The sequence below is a fragment of the Nicotiana tabacum genome, chromosome 6 (assembly GCF_000715075.1).
Source record: "Nicotiana tabacum cultivar K326 chromosome 6, ASM71507v2, whole genome shotgun sequence".
In the NCBI taxonomy this organism is placed as follows: Eukaryota; Viridiplantae; Streptophyta; class Magnoliopsida; order Solanales; family Solanaceae; genus Nicotiana; species Nicotiana tabacum.
The window spans coordinates 9,101,654-9,119,601 of NC_134085.1; the positions used below are offsets into that span (position 1 = coordinate 9,101,654).

Consider the following 17,948-nt stretch of genomic DNA (forward strand, 5'->3'; position numbering starts at 1 on the left):
TCTGATCAAAATTCATTCCCAAATCCTTTAAATAATTTCAGAAAATATTTTTTTTCAAAATTAATTTCTCGGGATTGGGACCTCGGAATTCAATTCCGAACATACGCCCAAGCCTCATATTTTCCTACGGACCCTCCAGGACCGTCAAATTATGGGTTCGGATCCGTTTACCCAAAACATTAACCGAAGTCAAATTAGTTCATTTTATAATAAAAAATTATCATTTTCACAGATTTTTACATTTAGGCTTTCCGGCTATGCGCCCTAACTGCACACGCAAATCGAAGTGATGCTAAGTGAGGTTTTTAAGAACTTGAAACATAGAATTTCATTGCACTACAAGTGATGACCTTTGGGTCATCACATTCTCGGGCTCATAAGAATCATAATAATCGGCCCAAACAATGATAATATGTTGTATCAATAAGGGACGACAGAGACTGATATATGTTATGCAAATAATAGTTGTGACTGAGTATAAAATCGCAATCAAGCAAATAATTCAACATGTAACACGACCTCAGTGGGCCCCAACAGTTCTAACACATAGCATAAGCATAATATCTAATATAACTTGCCGTTCAATTTCTCTAAAACATTAAAGATATATGGATAACGATAAGATTATTCAACTACATAATTCCGTGTAATTGACCAAATCACAATTTCTATGTTCCACACCCACACGCCCGTCACCAAACAGGTGCATCACCTTAAATCCAATAACATAACACGTAATTCAGGGTTTCATACCCTTGCAACCAAGTTTAGAAGTGTTACTTACCTCAAACTGTGTAAATTTCTACTACAACAAGTCTTTGCTTTGCGAAATGACATCTGAATGCCTCAAATCTGGCCGCAAACATTTCGATATGATAAACTCAAGCTATAGGAAATTAAAAGTCAAAAGTCAACTCGAAAGTAAACCCCCAGTCCCACGTCTTGAAAACTGATAAAAGTTACAAAATTCGAGCACACATTCAACCACGGGTCCAACCGTACCAAAATTACTCAAATCTGATTCCAAAATCCCCTAAAATTCGACCTAAGATTTCTCTACAGATGTCCAAAATGTCATTTCTTTACCTTTATGGAAACTAGACGAAGGGCTACAACTTTCGTTTTTGAATCATCTCAAAATTCCTTATAGATCAAAAGATATAGACATCTGAAGTCGGACCAGTAGAAATGTTATTCACTGCGGACCGCACAGAAACTAGTGTGGCCGCACAGGCCCCTCCACGGTAGCACTCCAATTCGTGTAGACCGCACTGGTCTGTTCAGAGGCCTTCCACTTCTCTAAGCCAGCAACAGCTCTGATTTTTAAGCCTAAGACATCCCGGAACCTATCCGAAACTCACCCGAGCCCTCGGAACTCCAAACCAAGTATACACACAACCTCAAAAACATCATACGAACTTATTCTTGCACTCAAATCACCAAAATAACATCAATAACAACAATTAAACTTCATGATCAATGAAATTTCTCAAAACTCATTTAAACATCAAATTTTTCAATTAAGGTCCAAATCACATCAAACGGACTCCGTTTCTTACCAAACTTCACAGAGTTATATTAAATTACATATAAGACCTGTAACAGGAGCCAGAACTAAAATACGTGCCCGATACCAACATGTTCTAATCAAAATTCATTTCCAAATCCTTTAAACAATTTAAGAAAATATTTTTTTTAAAAAAATAATTTTTCGGTATTGGGACCTCGAAATTCAATTCCGAGCATACGCCCAAGTCTCATGGGTCCGGGTCCGTTTACCCAAAACATTGACCGAAGTCAAATTAGTTCATTTTATAATAACAAAATTATCATTTTTCACAGATTTTTACATTTAGGCTTTCCGTCTATGCTCCCGGACTGCGCACACAAATCGATGTGATGCTAAGTGAGGTTTTTAAGACCTCGGAATATAGAATTTCATTGCAACACAAGTGATGACCTTTGGGTCAGCACATTCTCACGCTCATAAGAATCATAATAATCGGCCCAAACAATGATAATATGTTGTATCAATAAGGGACGACAGATACTGAGATATGTTGTGCAAATAATAGTTGTGACTGAGTATAAAATTGCAATCAAGCAAAAAATTCAACATGTAACACGACATCAGTGGGTCCCAACCGTTCTAACACATAGCCTAAGAATAATTTCTAATATAACTTGCAGTTCAATTTCTCTAACACATTAAGAATATACGGATAACGATAAGATTATTCAACTACATAATTCAATGGAATTGACCGAATCACAATTTCTATGTTGCACACCCACACACCCGTTACCAAACAAGAGCATCACCTTAAATCCAATAACATAACACGTAATTCGCGGTTTCATACCCTCACAACAAGTCCTTGCTTTACGAAACGACATCTGAATGCCTCAAATCTGGCCACAAACAATTCGATACGATAAACTCAAACTATAGGAAATTAAAAGTCAAAAGTCAACTCGAAAGCCAACACTTGGGCCCATGTCTCGAAAACCCGATAAAAGTTACAAAATTCGAGCACACATTCAACCACGGGTCCAACCGTGCCAAAATTACTCAAATCTGATTCCAAAATCCCGCTAAAATCCCCTAAAATTTGACCTAAGATTTCTGTACAGATGTCCAAAATGTCATTTCTTTACCTTTATAGAAACTAGACATGAAGGGCTACAACTTTCGTTTTTGAATCATCTCAAAATTCCTTATAGATCAAAAGATATAGGCTTCTGAAGCCGGACCAGTGGAAATGTTCTTCACCGCGAACCGCACAGAAACTAGTGCGGCTGCACAGGCCCCTCCGCGGCAGCACTCCAATTCGTGCAGACCGCACTGGTCTGTTCAGAGGCCTTCCACTTCTCTAAGCCTGCAACAACTCTAATTTTTAAGCCTAAGACATCCCGGAACCTACCCGAAACTCATCCGATACCTCGGAACTTTAAACCAAGTATACACACAACCTCAAAAATATCCTACAGACTTATTCTTGCACTCATATCACCAAAATAACATCAATAACAACAATTAAACTTCAAAATCAATGAAATTTCTCAAAACTCTTTTAAACATGAAAATTTCCAATTAAGGTCCGAATCACATCAAACGGACTCCGTTTCTTACCAAACTTCGTAGAGTTAACTTAAATTACATATAAGACCTATACCGAGCGCCGGAACCAAAATACGGGCCCGATACCAACATGTTCTAATGCAAATTCATTCCCAAATCCTTTAAACAATTTTAGAAAATAATTTTCTGTAAAAATTAATTTCTCGGGATTGGGACCTCGGAATTCGATTCCGAGCATACGCCCAAGTCCCATTTTTTCCTACGGACCCTACGGGACCGTCAAATCATGGGTACGGGTCCGTTTACCCAAAATATTGAACAAAATAATATTAGTTCATTATATAATAAAAAATTATCATTTTCACAGATTTTTACATTTAGGCTTTCCGGCTATGCGCCTGGACTGCGTATGCAAATCGAGGTGATGCAAAATAAGGTTTTTAAGACCTCGGAACATAGAATTTCATTGCAACACAAGTGATGACCTTAAGGTCATCACATTCTCGGGCTTATAAGAATCATAATAATCGGCCCAAACAATGATAATAATAGTTGTGACTGAGTATAAAATTGCAATCAAGCAAATAATTCAACATGTAACACGACCTCAGTGGGTCCCAACAGTTCTAACACGTAGCCTAAGCATAATTTCTAATATAACTTGCAGTTCAATTTCTCTAACACATTAAGAATATACCGATAACGATCAGATTATTCAACTACATAATTTTATGGAATTGACAGAATAACAATTCCTATGCTGCACACCCACACGCCCCTCACGAAACATGTGCATCACTTTAAATCCAATAACTTAACACGTAATTCGGGGTTTCATACCCTCACAACCAAGTTAAGAAGTGTTTCTTACCTCAAACCGTGTAAATTTTTACTCCAACAAAGCCTTGCCTTACGAAACGACATCTGAATGCCTCGAATCTAGCCATAAACAATTCGATACGATCAACTCAAGCTATAGGAAATTAAAAGTCAAAAGTCAAACCCCATGCCCACGTCTCGAAATCCGATAAAAGTTACAAAATTCGAGCACACATTCAACCACGGGTCCAATCGTACCCAAATTACTCAAATCTGACACCAAAATCCCGCACAAATCCCCTAAAATTCGACCTAATATTTCTCTACAGATGTCCAAATTGTCATTTCTTAACCTTTATGGAAACTAGAAATGAAGGGCTACAACTTTCGTTTGTGAATCATCTCAAAATTCCTTATAGATCAAAAGATATAGGCTTCTGAAGTCGGACCAGTGCAAATAATTCAACATGTAACACGACCTTAGTGGGTTCCAACAGTTCTAACAAATAGCCTAAGCATAATTTCTAATATAACTTGCTGTTCAATTTCACTAACACATTAAGAATATATGGATAATGATAAGATTATTCAACTACATAATTTCTTGGAATTGACCGAATCACAATTTCTATGTTGCACACCCACACGCCCGTCACCAAACAAGTGCATCACCTTAAATGCAATAACATAACACGTAATTTGGGGTTTCATACCCTCACAACCAAGTTTATAAGTGTTGCTTACCTCAAAATGTGTAAATTTCAACTCCAACAAGTCCTTGACTTGCAAAACGACATATGAATGCCTCGAATACAGCCATAAACAATTCGATACGATCAACTCAAGCTATAGGAAATTAAAAGTCAAAAGTCAAACCCCATGCCGACGTCTCGAAATCCGATAAAAGTTACAAAATTCGAGCACACATTCAACCACGGATCCAACCGTATCCAAATAAGTCAAATCTGACACCAAAATCCCGCACAAATCCCCTAAAATTCGACCTAAGATTTCTCTACAGATGTCCAAATTGTCATTTCTTAACCTTTATGGAAACTAGAAATAAAGGGCTACAACTTTCGTTTGTGAATCATCTCAAAATTCCTTATAGATCAAAATATATAGGCTTCTGAAGTCGGACCAGTGCAAATAATTCAACATGTAACACGACCTTAGTGGGTTCCAACAATTCTAACACATAGCCTAAGCATAATTTCTAATATAACTTGCTGTTCAATTTCACTAACACATTAAGAATATATGGATAATGATAAGATTATTCAACTACATAATTTCTTGGAATTGACCGAATCACAATTTCTATGTTGCACACCCACACGCCCGTCACCAAACAAGTGCATCACCTTAAATGCAATAACATAACACGTAATTTGGGGTTTCATACCCTCACAACCAAGTTTATAAGTGTTGCTTACCTCAAAATGTGTAAATTTCAACTCCAACAAGTCCTTGACTTGCAAAACGACATATGAATGCCTCGAATATAGCCATAAACAATTCGATACGATCAACTCAAGCAATAGGAAATTAAAAGTCAAAAGTCAAACCACATGCCGACGTCTCGAAATCCGATAAAAGTTACAAAATTCGAGCACACATTCAACCACGGGTCCAACCGTATCCAAATAACTCAAATCTGACACCAAAATCCCGGTCAAATCCCCTAAAATTTGACCTAAGATTTCTTTACATATGTCCAAATTGTCATTTCTTTACCTTTATGGAAACTAGACATTAAGGGCTACAACTTTCGTTTTTGAATCATCTCAAAATTCCTTTTAAATCAAAAGATATAGGCTTCTGAAGTCGGACCAGTGGAAATGTTCTTCACCGCGGACCGCACAGAAACTAGTGCGGACGCACAGGCCCCTCCGCGGCAGCTCTCCAATTCGTGCAGACCGCACTGGTCTGTTTAGAGGCCTTCCGCTTCTCTAAGCCTGCAACAGCTCTGATTTTTAAGACTAAGGCATACCGGAACCTACCCGAAACTCACCCGAGCCCTCGGAACTCCAAACTATGTATACACACAACCTCAAAAATATCACGGACTTATTCATGCTCTCAAATCACCAAAATAACATCAATAACAACAATTAAACCTCAAGACCAATGAAATATCTTAAAACTCCTTTAAACATCAAATTTTCCAATTAAGGTCCGAATTACATCAAACGGACTCCGTTTCTTACCAAACTTCACAGAGTTATCTTAAATTATATATAAGACATGTACCGGGCTCCGTAATCAAAATACGGGCCCGATACCAACATGTTCTAATCAAAATTCATTCCCAAATCCTTTAAACAATTTCAGAAAATTATTTTCTATCAAAATTAATTTCTCGGGATTGGGACCTCGGAATTCGATTCTGAGCATACGCCCAAGTCCAATATTTTCCTACGGACCCTTCGGGACCGTCAAATCATGGGTCCGGGTCCGTTAACCCAAAACATTGACCGAAGTCAAATTAGTTCATTTTATAATAAAAAATTATCATTTTCACATATTTTTACATTTAGGCTTTCCGGCTATGCGCCCGGACTGCGCACGCAAATAAAGGTAATGCTAAGTGAGGTTTTTAACACCTCGGAACGTAGAATTTCATTGCAACACAAGTGATGACATTTGTGTCATCACTTTCTCGGTCACATAAGAATCATAATAATCGGCCCAAACAATGATAATATGTTGTATCAATAAGGGACGATAGAGACTCAGATATGATATGCAAATAATAGTTGTGACTGAGTATAAAATTGCAATCAAGCAAATAATTCAACATGTAACACGACCTTAGTGGGTCCCAACAGTTCTAACACATAGCCTAAGCATAATTTCTAATATAACTTGCAGTTCAGTTTCACTAACACGTTAAGAATATATGGATAACGATAAGATTATTCAACTACATAATTTCTTGGAATTGACCGAATCACAATTTCTATGTTGCACACCCACACGCCCGTCACCAAACAAGTGCATCACCTTAAATGCAATAACATAACACGTAATTCGGGGTTTCATACCCTCACAACCAAGTTTATAAGTGTTGCTTACCTCAAAATGTGTAAATTTCAAGTCCAACAAGTCCTTGACTTGCAAAACGACATCTGAATGCCTCGAATCTAGCCATAAACAATTCGATATGATCAACTCAAGCTATAGGAAATTAAAAGTCAAAAGTCAAACCCCATGCCCATGTCTCGAAATCCGATAAAAGTTACAAAATTCGAGCACACACTCAACCACGGGTTCAACCGTACCCAAATTACTCAAATCTGACACCAAAATCCCGCTCAAATACCCTAAAATTCGACCGAAGATTTCTCTACAGATGTCAAAATTGTCATTTCTTAACCTTTATGGAAACTAGATAGGAAGGGCTACAAATTTCATTTTTGAATCATCTCAAAATTCCTTATAGATTAAAAGATATAGGCTCTAGAAGTCGGACCAGTGGAAATGATATTCACCGCGGACCGCACAGAAACTAGTGCGGCCGCATAGGCCCTTCCGATTCGTGCAGACCTCATTGGTCTGTTTAGAGACCTTCCGCTTTTCTAAGGCTGCAACAGCTTTGATTTTTAAGCCTAAGACATCCCGGAACCTACCCGAAACTCACCCGAGCCCTCAGAACTCCAAACTATATATACACACAACCTCAAAAACATCCTACGGACTTATCTGTGCACTCAAATCACCAAAATAACATCAATAACAACAATTAAACCTCAAGACCAATGAAATATCTTAAAACTCCTTTAAACATCAAATTTTCCAATTAAGGTCCGAATTACATCAAACGGACTCCGTTACTTACCAAACTTCACAGAGTTATCTTAAATTACATATAAGACATGTACCGGGCACCGGATCCAAAATACGGGCCCGATACCAACATGTTCTAATCAAAATTCATTCCCAAATCCTTTAAACAATTTCAAAAAATAATTTTCTTTCAAAATAAATTTCTCGGGATTGGGACTTCGGAATTCGATTCCGAGCATACGCCCAAGTCCAATATTTTCCTACGGACCCTTCGGGACCGTCAAATCATGGGTCCGGGTCTGTTTACCCAAAACATTGACCGAAGTCAAATTAGTTCATTTTATAATAAAAAAATTATCATTTTCACATATTTTTACATTTTGGCTTTCCGGCTATGCGCCCGGACAGCGCACGCAAATCAAGGTAATGCTAAGTGAGGTTCTTATGACCTCGGAACGTAGAATTTCATTGCAACACAAGTGATGACCTTTGGGTCATCACATACTCGGGCACATAAGAATCATAATAATTTGCCCAAACAATGATAATATGTTGTATCAATAAGGGACGACAGAGTCTCAGATATGATATGCAAATAATAGTTGTGACTGAGTATAAAATTGCAATCAAGCAAATAATTCAACATGTAACACGACCTCAGTGGGTCCCAACAGTTCTAACACATAGCCTAAGCATAAATTCTAATATAACTTGCAGTTCAATTTCACTAACACATTAAGAATATATGGATAGCGATAAGATTATTCAACTACATAATTTCATGGAATTGACCGAATCACAATTTCTATGTTGCACACCCACACGCCCGTCACCAAACAAGTGCATCACCTTAAATGCAATAACATAACACGTAATTCGGGGTTTCATACCCTCACAACCAAGTTTATAAGTGTTGCTTATCTTAAAACGTGTAAATTTCAACTCCAACAAGTCCTTGACTTGCGAAACGACATTTGAATGCCTCGAATCTAGCCATCGATACGATCAACTCAAGCTATAAGAAATTAAAAGTCAAAAGTCAAAATCCATGCCCACGTCTCGAAATATGATAAAAGTTTCAAAATTCGAGCGCACATTCAACCACGGGTCCAACCGTACCCAAATTACTCAAATCTGACACCAAAATCCCGGTCAAATCCCCTAAAATTAGACCTAAGATTTCTCTACAGATGTCCAAATTGTCATTTCTTTACCTTTATGTAAACTAGACACGCAGGGCTACAACTTTCGTTTTTGAATCATCTCAATATTTTTTATAGATCAAAAGATATAGGCTTCTGAAGTCGGACTAGTGGAAATGTTCTTTATTGCGGACCGCACAGAAACTAGTGCGGCAGCACAGGCCCCTCCGCGGCAGCACTCAAATTCGTGCACACCGCACTGGTCTGTTCAAAGGCCTTCAACTTCTCTAAGCCTGCAACAGCTTTGATTTTTAATCCTATGACATCCTGGAACCTACGCAAAACTCACCCAATCCCTCGAAACTCCAAACATATACACACAACCTCAAAAATATCATACAGACTTATTCATGCACTCAAATCACCAAAATAACATCAATAACAACAATTAAACCTCAAGATCAATGAAATTTCTTAAAACTACTTTAAACATCAAATTTTTCAATTAAGGTTCGAATCATATCAAACGGACTCCATTTCTTACCAAACTTCTCAGAGTTATCTTAAATTACATATAGGACATGTATCAGGCACCTAAACTAAAATACGGGCCCGATACCAATATGTTCTAATAAAAATTCATTCCCAAATCCTTTAAACAATTTCAGAAAATAATTTTCTTTCAAAATTAATTTCTCGGGATTGGGACCTCGGAATTAGATTCCGAGCATACGCCCAAGTCCCATATTTTCCTACGGACCCTCCGGGACCGTCAAATCATGTGTCCGGGTCCGTTTACCCAAAACATTGACCGAAGTCAAATTAGTTCATTTTATAATAAAAAATTATCATTTTTCACATATTTTTACATTTAGGCTTTCCGGTTATGCGCCCGGACTACGCACACAAATCAAGTTAATGCTAAGTGAGGTTTTTAAGACCTCAGAACGTAGAATTTTATTGCAACACAAGTGATGACCTGTGGGTCATCACATTCTCGGGCTCATACGAATCATAATAATCGGCCCAAACAATGATAATATGTTGTATCAATAAGGGACGACAGAGACTCAGATATGATATGCAAATAATAGTTGTGACTGAGTATAAAATTGCAATCAAGCAAATAATTCAACATGTAACACGACCTTAGTGGGTCCCAACAGTTCTAACACATAGCCTAAGCATAATTTCTAATATAACTTGCAGTTCAATTTCTCTAACACATTAAGAATATACGGATAGCGACAAGATTATTCAACTACATAATTTCTTGGAATTGACCGAATCACAATTTCTATGTTGCACACCCACACGCTGTTGATCCTCAATTTTTCCCTATATATTTTTGTACTCAAAATACTCTCAAAATAGTATATGTATGCATATATGAGCACCCCAAAAGATTTTGGCATTTTAAAGGATTTTTAAACTAATTTACGGCCCATTTTTACACCATAAATCCCAATAATTATTCCCAAAACTTGCCATTTTGGAGAATAGTTTATTTTATTCTGACATTTGCATAAAAAAATAATTTACATGATTTTTAGTATAATTTTACGAGTCCATTTGGTATTTTCAAAACTAAGTTGCATGAAATTGCAATTTTAGTCCATTTCCAGATTTAATAGCAATTTTAATTACAAAATCAATCCCAATATTTTTAAATTAATACTTACATATTGTTTACTAACCCAGTGCTTTTAATTTGATTTTTAACATCTTTTACTATTTTTATAAATTCAAAAGGGAGAAAATGGCTATTTGAATTTTGGCCTCAATTGCTTTCAATTATGGCCTAATTTGGACCCCAATTCTGACCCCAATTAACCCAATTAAACGACCCAATAACCCGACCCATTTCCAAACCCACCCGGCCACTGTTTTAATCCAGGCCGTTGATCATTTTGATCAACGGTCACGATTTCCCCATTCCTTTTAAATTTCACAACACCCCCAAACCCTACTTCATTTACTCAAATCCGCCGCCCCTAGAATCCCTTCGTCTCAAACTCTCTCTAACCTCTCACCGAAACCCTAGCTCCACTCCGTTGGTTTCCACCTTGTTCCACTGGAACCAATGGCATCCCAATCCCTGGGTAGCCTATACTCACTCCCACATACCCCCGTACCCCTGTTACTTGAAGATTCAAGGTTCGAGCTTGAAGGTCTTCACTCAGATCTCCACCGATTCGAGTTCTGCGGCCATCTCCGGCTCAACACCGGCATATCCTAGCCATATGAGTCCACCTCTGACTCATTCGACTCGGAGCAGACCCTTTTTCCAGGACTCTCTCACTTCTAGGGTTCTTCTAAAACCCTAGCCTTTCGAGGTTTTCCTATTTTCTCTAGATCCGCTCTTGTTTTAAGGTTTTCAAGCGTTTTCTTAAATCTCTTTCAAAATTTTGCTTTCAAAACTGTTCATCTTCTCCGACTTAGGGTTTCTTTGATTTTACTTGTTCTACTGTGATTTTATGTGGTGTTCTTATTGTATTTGTCCTACTGTGACTCCTGTCTGTTTTTACTTTGACTCCTGTGTGTTTCCTTCTACTATGTTTCCTCCTAATGTTTCCTTGTGTTTTCTTTTACTGTGTTTTCCCTCAACATGTTTTCACAGAACGATTAAGTTCCTTTGGGGTTTTCTGAGTTTGCTCTTGCCTGATTTGTTCGTTTTCGTCCCTACACTGGATTAATGACGAAAACTCTAGAATTTGGGGTTTTCGCACCACTTGTATGTGACTTGCATGTTCTCACCTCTGAACTAGTTTGATTTCAATTTCTGAAAGTCATCTCTATCTTTTCATATGGTTCTGACCTTTTGCCAAAGCTCTTCTACACTAGATTTTCCTACTGATTCTTTACAATGACAGTACAGTCTTCTTTCATGTTTGACGTGTTCGTATGCTCCTTATATATTATGAATTTACACCTAAAATGGTTTTCCAAATTTGCAATTAGTTCAAAATTTCTTCTGAATATAGCTTGATTGATTTCTTTCCATTTTTTGCACGTGACTCGGCCTAAGTAAAACCCTTCTCCTTTTTTTTCCAGACTTGATTCATTCGTATAAAAAATCTCAGATCTTTTGATTTACTGTTTGTTAATTGGTCTTCTTACCTTATTTGCAGAAACCATGTATTTCAAAAACTTGTCCTTAAATAATTTTATGTATTTACCCTTATTTTTATACTATGCACGATGTTGTTTATTTGACCCCCTTTCCTTAAATATTTCTTGTCCTTTACTGATCAAATTGGGATTCCTTAATTAAAGGAATCTCTGTTAATTGATTGATCCTGATTGATACTCGATTATTTTTCTTTCCTTGCTTGCATGTCCGATTTCAAGTATAAATACATGCTCTTCTCTTCACTCCATCATCGAATTCTGACTGCAAATCAAAATCAGAATTCACATCTATGTCTTGAAATATTCTTTACTACTACCATTACTACTCCTTTTTCTACACTACTACTGAGCATTCTGCGTCTTCACTTCCTGCTGTTTGAATTCCTAAGTACTTTTGGGAGCTTCTTGAGTTTCTCCCTGTTGTTCCTGACTGTTTGTTTGCTGTTACTATCTACTGTTCTAGAATTTGCAACTGGTATGTTCTTTTATGTTAAATAGCATCATTGTTATATGGTCAACTTCTCTGCTTCTACCCCTTCTTTCTTTGTGTGTTTATTTATGATTTCCTGCACTATGTGATCACTTTCAAGCATGCTTTGCCTCTTTGTACTTTCAATCTATTATGTTTTAATCCCTTCCCCCCATTCCCTTTGTATGTGAGTATTGTTCTGAATCATGGCAACACTTGGAATTGCTGTCTGTGATCTAGAACTAGACTCTTCAAAGTCTTTACTCAATTGCTATCCCATTCCCATTCCCCTCTATGTTCTGAGCTTTAATTTGGGTCTGTTGGTGTCCTAATCACCATTCAGACCTGAGATTGACTCTATAAGAGTCTGCTCTTATTTGTTTGAATCTGAGAAAGAGGTCAGGGGTGTGCCAGTCTATGCCATGACTGGGCATGACCACCTCATGCTGAAGTTCCTCCTTCACTTTGCACTTACTCCTAGTTCTTAAGTTCTACCCCCCTCAGGTAAGCCATGCTTAGGGACCCTAGAGCTCCCTCTGAACTTGGATGCCTAAGGGCTGGTAATTCCACACATTGTACTACTCTGTTACAACATTCACTCTTTAGAGTGTAAGCATTGCCTGGGCTCTTGAAGCTCCTTGGAACTTTGATACACTCTAAGAGAGGGCCTTGGAATCTGGAACCCAGATTTGGTAAAACACATGTATTGGATATCAAGATTGCATTAGGCTATTTGGATCTAGCTGTGGGTTATGATGTATTTTATTTTACTTTTGTCTCTGTAATAATAACTTTGTAATAAAACTTTGGGAGTATAGTAGTAAAGGGTATGGGAGGGTTTTTTAGTTGTTTGCATGTTAAAGGGTAGAAATCACGCCTATAGGATTTAATGCTTGAATCACCTAGAAATCATGCCTATATGATTTTATTACTTTGACATCATGCCTATAGGATTTTATCACTTTGAATCATCTAGAGATCATGTCTATAGGCTTGCATTCTTCTTCATTCAAGCATATAGAAACCGTGCCTATAGAATTGCAAAAAAAAAGGCAAACAGTAGGTTAACACAATGCTCGCATGCCTTAAACGTTTAAAATAGCAATGAGTAAATGAAAATCGAAGTAGATATCCTGCCTATAGGATCTCAAGTTCGCTTAAGTTGTAAGCATGTAATCTGGCAACTATTTCAACATTTTTCAACGGATTCGTCCAAACCTGTCCGCAACTTAATAAACACGCGTTCCTAAAATCGTTTTATTAATTCTCTGTCTGAATTTTCTATTCTTGAAGTTACTTTCAAAAAACAATTTTCAAACTCTCGCCTCCTTTTATGAACACTTTACTCCTGAAACTCTGCTGTACATTTCTTTAAACAGTTCCACCGATTTTTGAAACCTTTTCTGAACTTCTGCAAATTTCTGCTTCCTTTTCAAAACTTGTCTGTGTTAGTCCCTAATTAGTAATCCAGTAAAATGCTCCAGATCCTAACAATTGGATCCAAGTTGCCTAATGTAGACCTTTTATCTAATTCTATGTGTTAAACTGATCCGTCCGCCGCTTAATTTTAATTTAAGACTAAACCAGTATATGCAAGACATGCTAAACTATATGTTGTCTGTTTAAAGGGGTTTCTTTGAGCCTTGGTTTGTCTTCTTGTTCTTTCCTCTATTTGGTATCTGTTTTGAATGACGAATTAGACTTTTATCCTTTGAAACTCAATACAAAGCCCCCATCCCTTTCTTCCCCTTTTAGGATTAGAAGTCTTAATACCCCAGGACTGATAGGCTGGGACGGGTACTAGCATGCAATAAGTAAAACGAGACTAATCGCATTTAAATACCTTAATGGGGTGGGAAGGGCAGAATATGGATATGATGGCTGGTGCGCTAATATCTCATTTGAGAATGATTGCTGGGTATTGCACCAAAGTGATCCATATTATATTTAACCCTATGACCCCTTTTCATCCTTCTTTATTTATTGATGTCTTGTCTTAAATTAATGTTTTCAACTAAGATTCATCTTTTCAAAATAACTTGTGTCTTTCTTCTTTCAAATTTTTCAACTTGTTTACGTTTCCTATGTGCAAACTTTGCTTGTTTACTCCTACTCTTCTAAAAGTCACAATTAAGCATGGCCGAGAACCACACTAGTGGATCTTGAGGGGTGCCTAACACCTTCCCCTCGAGATAATCTCAAGCCCTTACCCGAACTCTGGTTTTCTTTCAAAATCTTCTTCTTTTCTTTTAAAGTGTCATAATGCACTATAATCATTAGGTGGCGACTCTCCAATAATTCATAACCCAAATTTCCCGAAAGCGGATAAAAGAGTCATTTTATCCATAATGTCGAAACTCGTTTTTCGCCTTAGAAAAATGGGGGCGTCGATAGCATGGCGACTCTGCTGGGAATTTCTTTAAGGCTTTTACCATTACGTGCTTTGTGACATTATTGCTTCCTTAATTGCATTTACTTTCAGTCTTTAATTGTTTCATCGAGAATACTAACTTAGGTCTTCATGTTTTCTTTCCCTTTAATTTCTTCTTTTACTGCCTTGTTATTTCAATCCCGTTGTAATTTCCAAGTATTTATTGTAATCTTTATGAACGTGAAAATACATGCAATTTGCTTCATATTGTAACTGCATTCCCCAACATCATATTCCACTCGTGCCAAAACAAATCCTATAGCAACGCTTATAATGAGTGGTTGCGCCCTTCCAATATTATAACCCCTAAATGTGGCAAAGGAATATTTGCGGTAAAACCAGTCGATCAACGGTGTAGTCGATGGTTTCGCGCCTTTCCCTCTTGAGTTGTCCGCTCAAGGTTACCTTGTCTAGCACTTCAAAAGTAGAAACCTTATTCCCTTAAACTGTTCATGCATCATGGTCAGCCCTAGCCGAGTCAGTTATGTTGTCTACATAATGACTCCTTAAGGTAGCCTAAACCAAAGTCCACCGGGTTTCCTCGAAACCCAAACGGACACCTCCATGTTATGTGCATGTATTTGGAGAACTAAATGCCTTTTGCTAATTATTGATTTAAATCATCGAGTCTGGTGGGGTTAAGGGCCTAACACTTTGTTTTGCAGAAAATGAGGCACGAAGTCCCTAGATTTGGTAAGGTGTCCAACATTCACCCAAGGTTGCTAAGCTGGTGGGAAGATCTTTATGCCAGCGATCAAACCCTCGTCCGCAAGTACTTAGGGAATTTGCCCTCACTTCTGGAAATCCAGTCTAACAACAAAATCATAGAGGCTGCCACTTTGTTCTAGGATAGTGATCGATCGGTGTTTCGCTTCACAGATTTGGAAATGACTCCTTTACTGGAAGAAATATGAGGTTTAGCTGGTATCCCTTGGGAGACTCCAGGTCTGCTTATGCCGGAAAACTGCAAAAGTAGAGGTTTCCTTAAGATGATGGGACTCAAGAAAAATCCCGACCTAGCTTGTCTGAAGGACTCCTACAAACCATTTGATTTCTTGTACGAGAGGTATGGCCATAGCAAGTCTTATCACACCTACACTGATGAGTTCGCCCTCACCTCTTTGGGGCACATACATAGGAAGGCCTTTGTGTTCATGTTCTGCTTCTTGGGTATGATAATCTTTCCCATGAAGAAGGCTAGGATTCACACCAGACTAGCCATGGTAACCAAAACCTTAATGAGAGGTATCGACGAACAGACTTTCAGCATAGTGCCCATGATCGTCGCCGAGATGTATCGAGCCTTGGGGAAATGTGAACAAGAGGCTCCACACTTCGAGGGTTGTAATCTGTTACTGCAACTTTGGCTCATAGAACACCTTCAGAAAGGCGACTATAGACAGGAAATCATACGCAGGGATTGGGATGACCATATCACTTTTCACCACCCAAAGCGAATGAACTTCATTCCCAACATGTTCGCTCAGCCAGAGGACGCCAGCGGATGGGTAGAGTTGTTTGAAAATCTAAAAGAAGAGCAAGTTCAGTAGATGTTCGAGTGGTTCCCAACAGGGGAGTTCATTGTCCGTTCTCGAGACGCGCCATTTCTCGTGCTTATCGGTCTGAGGGGAACTCATCCTTATGTCCCTCTCCGAGTTATGAGGCAAGCTGGAAGAAAGCAGATCATACCAAGGATAGAGAAAATGAGTCATTTCAGAGCTCTTTCAAGATGATGATAGCCCGCACAGGTGTCACGCTCAGCATATGTGGCACTGCAAGCTCGTCTTAGGGAATGAGTCTATTGAACCAAACAGGTATCATGCCGGGTGTGTGCCGCACTACACGGGTTGGTTGGAAGATGATCACAATGGTTTGGGTCATCCAGGATTTGTCCATTGTCATAGGATTATTGATGAGAAAACTGAAGCGCAAGTCAAAGACAATCAGCAGTGCAAGAGGATGCGAGAATGTGAGAATGAACATCGGGAAATACAGGAAGCCCATGAGAAGCTGATCAACGAGTGGAAGGATATGGCTGTCAACGCCAACAACCGGATGGGGTATCTGGAGCGAGGTCTAGTGGAGCTGGACGGAAAGTTCTTGAAAAGAATTGAAGACTGTAAGAATGCCGAGGGAAGTGCAGGCGGACATCTTGCTCGAGCCTATCTATTGTTAGGACTGTGCGAGCTGATGCAGCTGTACGAGGGAGGCAAGTGTACCGAATCTGGGGAAGGTCTTTCTGGGACCAAGTAGTTAGGATCTTTTATTTCCTGCTTTCATAATGTAATAAGGCCACTGGCCACTAGTGATATTTTTTTTATGCAGTTGTTTTAAGACTCGTCTTGTTTTATCAATAAAATGAGGCATTTAGCGTTATAAGTTCACCAAATTTAATTTGTCGCTAGGCCTACCTCGGGCACAATGAGGCACCCAAATTAGGAAATGACTTATGCTATTGCACAACGTGTTTAAATACCGCAATATTATTTTTCAAAATCCGCACTAACTTTTTACCTTTTTGTTTTTATTTTTATTTTTATTCCCCTCCCCAAAGGTTAGTTCGTGCACTCTGGCACCATCAGCATACTCAACAAGATCCAAGGGTCCTCCACCACCTCCTCCTCCAAGTCCTACCAGAAACAGGAACAAAAGCAAAATAGGAGATGCAAGCGCTAGAAAGGAACTTGAGGAAACTTCTCAGAATGCTGCAATTACCAAGGAGACTGCTGCTCATCTTGAGCAAACTTTGCTGAGATTTCGAGAGGAATTGGACCAAGTTCGGAACCTGGCAAGCCTGTCAGTCACTCTTGCCTCTCGTGATGTTAACACCCTGAACCCTGCACCTCTACAAAACACCCCGCAACCACCAATACAACCCACTCATGCCCAAGCCTGCAACACATGCATTAACACTCCACTGCTCATTCCCGAACCACAAAACACCACAAAAGACCATAACACTCCTATCTTTGTGGACACTATACCCCACTACACTCAGCCAATCACAAGTGCACCCGAATAAGATGACAAGGGCTCCCTCATTCAGAATTTGGCCACTGAGATCAAGAAGTTGACTAGCCGGGT

The 17,948-nt window shown here is 38.6% G+C and overlaps 1 long non-coding RNA gene across 1 annotated transcript; it reads left to right on the forward strand.

Annotated features, from left to right (window-relative positions):
• The first annotated feature begins 10,812 nt into the window (after window positions 1–10,812).
• Window positions 10,813–17,198, forward strand: LOC142181571 (uncharacterized). Its single transcript, XR_012710225.1, has 2 exons — window positions 10,813–11,168; window positions 15,530–17,198. It is a non-coding gene; the product is annotated as an uncharacterized LOC142181571 (long non-coding RNA).
• Window positions 17,199–17,948: the final 750 nt, after the last annotated feature.